Source organism: Falco punctatus (assembly GCF_963210335.1).
Source record: "Falco punctatus genome assembly, chromosome: Z".
NCBI classification, from domain to species: domain Eukaryota; kingdom Metazoa; phylum Chordata; class Aves; order Falconiformes; family Falconidae; genus Falco; species Falco punctatus.
Genome location: NC_137586.1, coordinates 52,237,768 through 52,248,322, shown reverse-complemented (window position 1 = coordinate 52,248,322; position 10,555 = coordinate 52,237,768). Strand labels below are relative to the sequence as shown.

At 40.3% G+C, this 10,555-nt stretch overlaps 1 protein-coding gene across 6 annotated transcripts in view; it reads left to right on the top strand.

Annotated features, from left to right (window-relative positions):
- Nucleotides 1-10,555, top strand: part of ZNF462 (zinc finger protein 462) — a 94,010-nt gene that overhangs the window by 23,316 nt on the left and 60,139 nt on the right. The window lies entirely within an intron of this gene.

Genomic DNA, 10,555 nt, shown 5'->3' with positions numbered 1-10,555 from the left:
TGAGGGGATGAAAATCTTTAGGAGAGAACTTTGCTCCTGTTCTTTTGGTGGTATTGGCTTGCATGGCTTTGTTTTTCTTTGAAAACTGATAGCAGAAGACTATCCAACCTTCAGGAGTGGAGCCATTATATGTGGGGCTGTGCAACAGGAGCCAAAGTTTAAAAATAAAATACCAGTCTGCCTTCCTGAGGATCCAGACATAGCATACACACACGCACACACATGCGCAATATCTTGACTTACCACAGTTATATCAGTTACTGAGTTCAGAGCAACGGACAATGAGAACCAAAGAGGGAGTCTTGTTCCTCAAAAAGAAAGAGGAAGAAATGTAAGACTCTACAGCCTCAGACAGCAGTTTCTAGAATGCATGGGAGGCCCCTCAGCAGCAGCAGCTTTCACAGACAGTAAGACCAGATGACTGTCATTCATTCCTGGTGGTGTCTGCTGTACTCCTTCCTAGCCCTCCCTTTTCCCTCCCTCATTTTCTCTGCTCTACTGAGTAATGGTTCTAGGCAGAACAGTCTTTTTTGAAAATGTGCTCCTTAAGCCGCTTCTTTTAACTCTTTTATTTCATACTGAATGCTGAGTAACCAGCACTCGGTATGCTATACAAACGTCATCAGAAGAAATGGAAGTCCAACTCCTTTGACTTCAGAGATACCTTACAGATAACACAACACCAGCATCATTCTCTGTTGGGTGATGGAAACAGCAGATGATCAGTTTGCATTTTTCTAGAAGACCTGGAGAAGGAGGGGCCTAAAGAGGAGGTAGTAGGTAGACCAGGAAGAGCTATTTATGACAGAAGAGCAGAAATCTAAGGATTAATGTCAAGAATACAGCTTGGAAGGTAAGGTAAGTTATGTTGGAAGGGAATGATCTTTTGAAAGAAAAGGTGACACTACTCGGTCTAAGAAAATTGGAAGATACAATTCTTGATCACTTACGAAGGTAGACAGGGATGAAGAAGGTGAAAGATGTAACCCTTTTTTTGCCTGCTTCCCCAGAATGCTGATGTCATATCAACTTTCAGACTTTGCTTGATAATTGTGAGCTGGGCTGACAAGGGTGGGAAGTCAGGGTTCCTCCAGTGGCTCAGTGTGAAGCAGCAGGGAGTGTGCTTCTCAGACATGTGCTTCTGACATAACAGAAACTGTGTGCAGGTAGCAGCTGTGCACATTCTTATCTGCCTGTATGCTGCCTCAAGCTGGTGTGCTAAAGATTGGAGCCTACATTTTTGACTGCATGGAGTGGACAGATGCAGTTTCCAGAAAAAAACCCTGATCCCCAGATGCACCTCACCGTAAATGCAAACTGGATTTTTAGCTAGGCTTTTTCCAGCTGCAGCAAGCATATTTGTGTATCTCAGTTGACAGCTAGAGAGCTACAGGGGGAAGAAAAACCCAAAGAAAAGGTGTTACCACTTTGTATCTCTGCCTAGGCAAAGTAACGGTCACAGATGCCCATGACACACTTGGCTTTTGGCAGAGCTCAGGCTGGTTATGCTCTGCAGACGTAGGATGAAGCATGCTCAGTATGCTTCCTTCAACAGGAGTGTCAGCTAGTGTCTTGGATTACTACAGAGACTTGTTCTGTGTCTGTGAGCTCCTTCTGAAGAGTTTGGGTTCACATTAAACAGGATCAGGAGTCCTTGGTAGGCTCTGAGCACACCCTAATCACCTTTTTTGGAAAGTTGTATTTTCTTAGACATCCAGGCTTCGAAGTGGAACAGTTTTATTGAAGTTTTTCAGAAAGGACATAATAGCTTTACATGCTAGTTGAACATAAACTGAAGGTGATGCTGTAGCCTAAACATTTTGTAGGACTTGATTCTCTTACAGTGTGAACACTTTTGAAAAATCCATAAAATATGTGCATCTTGTTTGTTGTGATGTCCTAACAAGGGTGGGTGCAACTGTCAGCATGTGAAAACTAATTGCCTGCTTTGTTCTCATAAATTTTGTTAGCCAGGGTGGAGTGGAAGTGTTCACACACTTTGCGGCTCCAGCAAGCATGTATGAAATAGAGGTCTGATTAAATCAAACTTCCTCTTCTTTGGTCATGAATATCTCCTTCTTACAGAAGACACTGAGGAAGACCTAAAGTGTTCCTTGTACAGGCATTTTTATAAAGGTACTATAAAGAAGAGTCCCTGTGATGACTTCTAGTTAGGTTTGATGGTTGCTAGAAGAGAAGAATTATTAACATGTTGCCCATTATTTAGAAGAGTACGGGAAGAGAGTAGAAGGATGGAGTAGTTTGGGCAGAACTGTATTAAAAGAAAAGCCTCTTGGACCATATAAGAATTTCAGTTTCTCTAGCTGTCAGTCCTTCAAAATAAATATCCTTCCTCACCCCCATATAAAGCTCCCTTTTTGGATGGCCATCCTGTTTTCCATGTACCTTCTTCCACTGTGATCTCAAGTAATATGGAGGTTAGACCATGTTCACCATCTCTAAACTCTGTCTCCCCTAGTATTCTTCTCATCAGCTCTGCAGACAGTTTGCTGAGGTGACCTAAATTCTTCAGCAAAAGGCCTGGATTCTCTGCAGAAAGCTGGAAATGGCAACTCCAGTTAAGAAGTAAATGCAAAGATAAATAAAGAACATCAGTTCCATCTTTGTGTGTGGTGTATGATTTACCCCTGCTCATAAAATTCTAACTTCTTCTGTGCTGGAGAACCTTTCATTTGTAGTTGTTGTGGGAAGTTAGCACTGGGATTTGAGGAATAATGGCACAGAAAGGTAGCGTGGCATAATGGGGAAGGGTCAGAGTCTGGAAACCCACTTTCTGCTGCTGGCTGTGTCACAGACCAGCTCTGTGACCTGGAGCCAGGCTACAGAAGCTACATGTGCTTCTCCATTACCAGGTAAAGGAAGGAAGTTTCTTCGTGGTGCAGGCTCACTCACCTTGCTTTTTACACAGAGCAAGCGTACCCCAGCATGGCCTGAAGCTGCATCAGTCAAAATACATAGTAACTGTATGGAATACAGTGGCAGTATTGCTACTTGATAAATTTTATTCTGCCTTTTTATTCATTACATGTTACCTACAGGTTGTTAGTCTTCAGATTTTGTTCGATAATTTTCAGCTGGTAAACCAGGGTAATACTTCAGTCTTTTCTCTCTCTGAGAGCAAGTTACTTCTGCTGACTTATGTGACTTTTTTGTGATAAATGAATGGAAATCTGAAACATAGGATATTGTCTTTTGTCTTGCTTTGGTGTTCCATAAACAGCAGAATGAAAAATGAAATTTCTTAAGGACTGACTGTCAATGAGGTCCTAAATTAATGTGACAACTTCCACTCTGCACACATTCCTGCAAAGAAGAACACACGCTTGAATGGAGTGTTGCATGAAACAATTGGATTATTGCAAGAAACAAGTAAAAATGGCTTTTATTCAAATGAGTTTTAAAGGGGAAAAAGTCTAGAATGGACTACAAACTTCATTACATTCTTGCTTCATCTTTTTCGTAGTGTTAAATGATGTTAGCTAACATAAATTAAGTGCCTCAAAATACTCTTTGTATGTATTTTGGTGTCATAAGGTACATGTATGCCTTTTCTGGGATGAAAAAAAAGGAAGAAATTCACCTGACTGGCAAGCAGTATTGCTGAATGCTGTTCACTTAGCTCAACTCTTGTTGATGAGATACATGTGTTATCACTCTGATTGCCGATGTCTCGTCTCCATTTGCGGTTAAGAAGATGCATCCTGACCCTTCCAACCAGCATAAATCTGTGGACATACAATGTTATAACAGTTGAGTCTATGGTCTTTGTGGTTTAGGTTTTTTTTTTTTTCCTCACTTGCTTGTTTTCATTCTTGTTCCTTCAGTAAGAAGAAGCAGAAGAAGCATTTCTTTATATAGTTCTGCTTTGAAGTAATCCTGCCTTATTTTAAAATCTCTTTAAAAAGCTGGAGGATTCAATGATCTACCTAAAGCATTTATGTGTACCTCTTGGAAAAGCAGTTAGTTGGGAAGTTTGTAAGTCTTCCCTTTAAATCAAACTTTGGTTCCTTTTTTTAAGTGGTTCTACAATCATCAGTAAATCCAATTTCAATTATGTGCCCTTTGCTTTGGAACTATAGAACACAGCATGTGTGTCTTTGTCATTAATGTAGGTGAATATTCTTCCTCTTTGTTGAAAACACTGTGATCCAGACTGCCCTTCTTTTGCTTACAGAACATTACTTCTGAAGTATTCAGACTAATTGAAAGGCACATTATATTGCATAAATTTGTTTGTATCTCACCAGGTTGAAAGTTCTGTTCGGTGTTTAAACCATCACAGGGCTTGAATCTTCTGGGTTCTTTAGGGTATTTTTAAAGATGGTTTTGCTCTATTTGTTAGCTCAAAACATATCTTATCCACTTCTGTCTACTTTGCGTGCACAGTAAATGTCAAGGTTTGTGTACCCATGGAGTTATTTAGAGCTATTGCAGTTTCAAATAACCCCTGTTAAGTCCAAAAGCATGTCCAAGTTTGGGTACAACCTCACTTCAGGTCCTTCTAACACACATGGCTTGGTGCGATATTCAGGATGACCTGGAAGCTTGATGAAAGCATTTGTTGGAAGACATGCCAAGGTCAGTTGCAGAGGGCTTCTAGTGAGAATAGTAACACAAAGTGGATCCTTCAGAACAAGATGGACCTGCTCCATATGCAGATACACAATGACCTCATTATATCTCTGTGTTTTGGTTGTGTAGCTGTTGGCAGTCAGGATGTTCTGTCCCCTCCATTTTGGACAGAGAATATCCCTGGAGTAGTTACTCTCTTTGCAGCTAAAGCAGTGGCTAGTGTACCACTAGGGAGAGAGGAGAACTGCTGCCCGGACTTGCTTTCCTAGAGCCAAGCATAAATGGCTTCTGGTTGTAGACAAAGGCAGAATACTTCTTCCAGCCTTCACCTTGCTTTAGACAGTGTGCTCTTTGGGAACCTCTGTTGAATTTTCTACATCCTGCCTTTTACAAAAATCAAGCATTTAGGTTCAGTTTCCAGGTTACACAGTTTCCCAAAGGTTAAGGAAACTTAATTTATCCAGATACTTTCTCTGGACTGTACTATGCTTTTTTTTTTTTTTTTTTCATAATGAAGATATGGTGCCTTCTTTCAGAATGTTTGAATAAAACATGATGGCCAGGTTTCAAATTGGTGATGACCTTAGGTAGCTAAGATCTTTAATGAATTACTTGTAAATTATGAGAAGTTGTTAGTTTAATTCATTGGGTTAAATAGAACAATAGGATGGTGGCTGGAAAATAGAAGAACATGGTATTCATGGTCTCCTGTTAATATATTTTTTTTAAGATAACTTTTTATGTTGATGAACTACTCTTGAACTGAACTTTCCTTAGGAGAAGAGACATTATTTTCTTTCTATATTGTTTGGCAATTGTTTAGGAATTCTGCAATAAGGTTTTGGCAACCAGTTTCTCTTATCAGATTTCATCCTATACCTTTTGGGTAAAGTGAGAATGGTTCCACTTTCTTCAAAACGAGAGTAATGTTAAGACAAATGGGAATTGATTGTTTTGTTCTAAAATTGGATTTTGTTACCTTTCTGGTTATTTAAAATGCTTAAAAATACTGCAGCTTTAAATGGTTAAATGTAAAGCATTGACAACAGCAGAAGAAACCAAGGTGTTGAGTAATAGACTGGCAGAAATGAAAAAAGCTGCAGTAGTTCTGTTGTGTCTACATACTTGCATGGATTGTAGCTTTTGAAGGATGCAGTTGGTTATAATTTCAGCCCTTCTTAGCCATGTGCCTTACTACAAAGAAGGTCTTAGTTATTTTTTCTTCTTCATGGTTCATTTCCTGTTTGGGTATTTCTTAGGAGGAAGAAAAAGAAATTGGATCTTAGTGGCTGACCCTCAAACAGCTTATTTAAAGCAAAAAGGATTAAACTAGGACAGAAGAAATCCATCAGGAGCTTCAACATGCTTACTACTTTTGATACAACTCAGCTTTAATAATAGTTTTCTCCTTAACTTGATTATGTCCAGAGTAGTCAGGGGAAAGGACTGTTTATTATTGGAAAGATGAGAAGTAAGGTTAACGAGAAGTTGGTTTTTGTTTGTTTTTTTTGTTTTTTTTGTTTTTTTTTTTTTTTTTTTTACTTTTTGTGAGGGATGTAATTCTGAATTATTACCTGCATAACAGAGTATGCTTCTTTTATAGATGGGGAATAGCAGCTTTTTTCTGTTTTTAATGTAATAGTTTCTAATGCCTCTTCGATCCAAACACTTTCTGGTTGGAGAACTTCCGTTAAACTTGGTCAATTTATAGATACGGTGATCCATAATCCTAGGATCACTCTGATTTCCTCTTCCCCAACCCACACCCTTTGAAGTGCATTGTAGATGTTCAACTTAGTTTCTTCTAGAGACTGTCTACTCTCTGTGTACCACATAATGATGACGACTGAACCAGTGTGCTATTTTAAATCTTTTATATTTGGGCTTCATATATTATACCAACTACAAAAACTGGTTTCCTTGGAAGGACCGGGTGGGTGGAGGTGGGGATTGAAGGGGAAGGTTCTCATTCAGACACAGGATACTGCATTCCAGCATGTATCCAATGTAGTGGTTACATTCTGACATGTAATCCAATGGAGTATATGTGTATATGTAAAGTTATTTGGGACCAAGTAAACTATTTTGCACAACATAAATGTTGGCTGCAACTTACTGTTTCTCCTTTTCAGCAGTACCACTTTTCAGTCATTAGTGATAAGACCAGCATCTTGCAGCCACCATCCCAAACAGACAGAGGATCTTCACTTACACTGGTGGAAAAGATCTTGTGGGAGGGTTGGCAGGGAGAGGGGTGGCAGCCTAGTGATAATCACTAGTCTGATATGTGTCAAATACTGGAAAAGTATATATTGTTCTACCTAGGGCAGAGATGCTGGCTGCCATACTGCAAGTAAGTCAGTAGACAAATAAAACTGTGTATTCTGTCTGGCATTATAAATAGGTCAGTGATGGATTTGTATTACCTGAGGAAATGCACTGGCTGACAGAGAAGCTTCTGCTTACAGTCCAGCAAATGTCAAATGTAGCAGGAAGCTTGGGGGGAGGGGGAGGGATAGCTGGAGACAAAGGCAGTGTTAAAATAGCTAGGATGTCAGTGGATCTCCTCAAACAAATGAGTGTTTCTGAGGAGTAGACTGGGAAAGCAGAACAATCTTTAGATGTTCTTAATCAGTGTTTTCTTGTCCTCCAGTAGGCTTCCATCCATGTATAATTAAAGTTGCACAATAGGTGGGTTTGGGTCTGCAGGAGGTGATCTGCTGTTCTTTCTCAGCTTTGTCTGCTGATACAGAACATGACTTCTGGTGCTTTGGCTTTATAGGGTTAAACCCATTCCTCTGAATGCCCTTTTTCATCCTCTCCACATGGTCTCTGCACTGCACAGGGTTCACTCTTTAAAGGAGTACTTCTGGAGCATGTAAGATCTCAGGATGGACTGAGGGAGAGGGCTGCATCATCCCCAGGGTCCTTACTAAGATGAGCTCTTAATGGTGATGAAAGATGGGCAGTGGGCTTTGCCTCTCTTGAATCTGATCCATGCGTTTCTTTGGTTCCCAGCTGCCCTGTGATTTTCTCTTACTTAGAGTCTTGCGTATCTACCATACTGGCTTCTGCATTATGGAAGTGATCTTTGGCTGAAAGATTACTCCTGTCACCAGCTGATGTCAGTCTCTGTCACTGCTGCTACAACCTAGGTCCAGTCTCTGCAGTTAAAGGACGAACATGTGTCCAACAAAGCATCTTTTCACATCTGTCTTTCAAGATGGTGATAATATCTCTTTATTTTGCCTTCTTGAAGACATTTTTCAGTAGCAGTCCCAAAGCAGAGCTTTGCCTTTGACCTTTGTGGTTTCTGAGTGCTAGTGACTTGATTTCCACCTCAGTGACTACGCTGAGAGTGCCTGCTTGTGATTCAAACCAGCTGTGTTGGCTGGTCTAATCTCAGATCTCCGAGATTAAAATTCTGTGGCCCCTAAAATAATCCAGCCGTTCATGTGTTCGCATGGTTTAGCTCTGTCACCGGTTTATAAGCTGTGTTTAGCCTCTGTAAAAACACCGTGCTCCTTGCAAACTAACATTGGTCTCTCTAAAGCATGCTTTTATCTCACCAGCTACAGTACTGTATATGACCGTGGAATGGAGTGTGTAGTTTGGTGTGAGTGGCAGGATTACTTCTAAAGGCACTACAGGCTGTGCAACTGTGTTTTAGGGTTCATTTAAGGGCGGATGACCATCAAGAGATAATCTTTTCGGTCTTCAGTCACAGTTTTTCTGTTTCCCACTTCAGTTCATGGTCTAGCCGGGCATGTGGTTGAGTTTGTCATACCCGATTTGCTACTGGCAGGACCCTCTTTATAACAGCTCTGGCTTTTCTTGGCAAGAAAGAGGTCTTTGCTGGGATCATGCCAAACTGAGGAGCCTGCTCCTCCCCCTGCTCCTTCCAGGATGAGGCTGGTAATGCATCTTTTGTGTAAAGACCTCGGAGATGTTATTTGCAATGCATGAGAAGGAATTAGGTTGTTTATGGAGTACCCAGGCAGAGTGCTGCCCTGTTCTTCAGCACCACCTACTGACATCTCCTCTCCCAAGTCCACGTATAGGGGGAGCACACCTCGCTTAACTCGCAGGAACTGGATTTCTTGAGGTAATTAACAGTACACTTTTGGCTGGAAATTAGAAACCCCAGACCCACTGCTTTGAGTTGCCTTATGCCATATGGGAGCACTAATGAGCAGGGTACAAAAGCCAAGTTGTTTGGCTCTGGTATCTCTTTACCTAGACTGGGACAGCCCACTTGCCTCTTGAACAAGTATGTCTATGCAGAAGGGCGCTGGTTGGGTTGTGTCGGTGAGGTGGACTTGGCTTGTTTCCTGAGAGAATTTAGAATGGGAACCAATGGCAGACTGCATTTCTACTCTGGTAAGGTTAGTCTAGAAGAATGGTTTAATGCTTTTTTTGTGTGTTTTCATTTTCTTCCTCTTCTTCACCTTCTGGCAGGAAAAGAAACAAAGTTTGTTCTTAAAAAAAAGGAGCCTATCTGATCAAAATTCTCCCCTTCCTAGTAAAATTGTTGTTGCATCTTCTTGTAACACAGGGCCAAAGTAGTATCCTGTTTATTGACTCCGGGGAACCATAGGAAAACTTGACAAAACTGTCTGTCTCTGTATTTGCACCTTCACAACTACTTTTGTGCAGTAAATTAAGTACCTGCCGTACTTAATAAGGGGAAGAAGTCCTACTCTGGCCATTTAGTTGTTCAGATTCTCACATATATTTAGAGTCTTTGATTTCTGTAGGGATTAATAATTTGCCTTGAATGTAATTCGGAAGATCAGAAAACCCCAACTTGGTCTTGTTTGGAGCAAAAGGCATTTAATATTAGAGAGCCTTCTCATATGTAAAGATCTTCATCCTAAGACTTAGCTGCCCATGTTCTGTACCATGTAATGCCTCACAGCTAATCTTCAGGAGGAAAACACAAAAAAAATGTCAAGAATCATACTCTGCATGACGCTCTTAATTTGTCTTGTAATTAAGTTGTGGCATTTTATTTGCAATCTGCTTTTTTTAAAAAATATTTGAAGTTTGAAGTTATTCTTCAGGCATTTAGATGGCTTCTTCATGTATTTTTTTAAGAATATTCATACAGATTCTAGGAGCCCAAAGAAAGAAGGAGAGGAGACATTATTTCTGAAAAATGGAAAACGAGTGATCAGCATTTAGGTAGCTTGAATGAGTATAGCCCCAGCCTGATGCTTTTTGTACTTCGGTTACTTATATTATAATTGTCTTTATTGATTTGATTTCCTTGCAAGTAACACATGGGTATAAGATCAAGTATTCCATCTTGGACTTCTGTCTTCCTTGCTAGTGGAGTTTGTGTTTCCACATTGAGATAGCTATTGGTTTGCTGTGTCTGCTTGAGGCTGGGGTCTGCAGTTTTTTCTCAAGACACCTCAAAGAAGCTGTCATCGTGCTCCTGTGATTCTCTTTTCTTTCATACCTCCCTGCAAAATCCATAGTGTGCCTTTATTCTGCTAGGGTCTTTCACTGAGATGGCTAATATGCATTAATGTTCAGTAAACCTGTTCTCCTGTTTGTATTTTGTCAGTTTTTGTTTATTTATTTGGTTTGGGTCTCTCCCCCCCCCCCCCCCATTTTTTGAAAAGTCATAGTCTTGGAGAATCAGTTGAGCTGATAATATATCCATCATTTGGACCCATTACAGGTTATTTATGTGGTTTTGTATTGAGTTCCCCAAAAGAAAAGTAATGAGAGGTTCTGTGATTTTTTGTTGTCCTTTTGAACTGAAAAACCCATCTATGCCTCAGACAGCTCCAAGTACTGTGTGGCCTCTTTTCCACAAGCTTTAAGAATAATGTGGTTTATACTTCCTTTAAAATGTAGGAGATTTTGCAAGCTATGTGGTAGCTTTACAGTGATGCATAGTGTGGCATCAGGTATGTTAAATGAATGCATGTATTCAGGAACATAAGTAAAT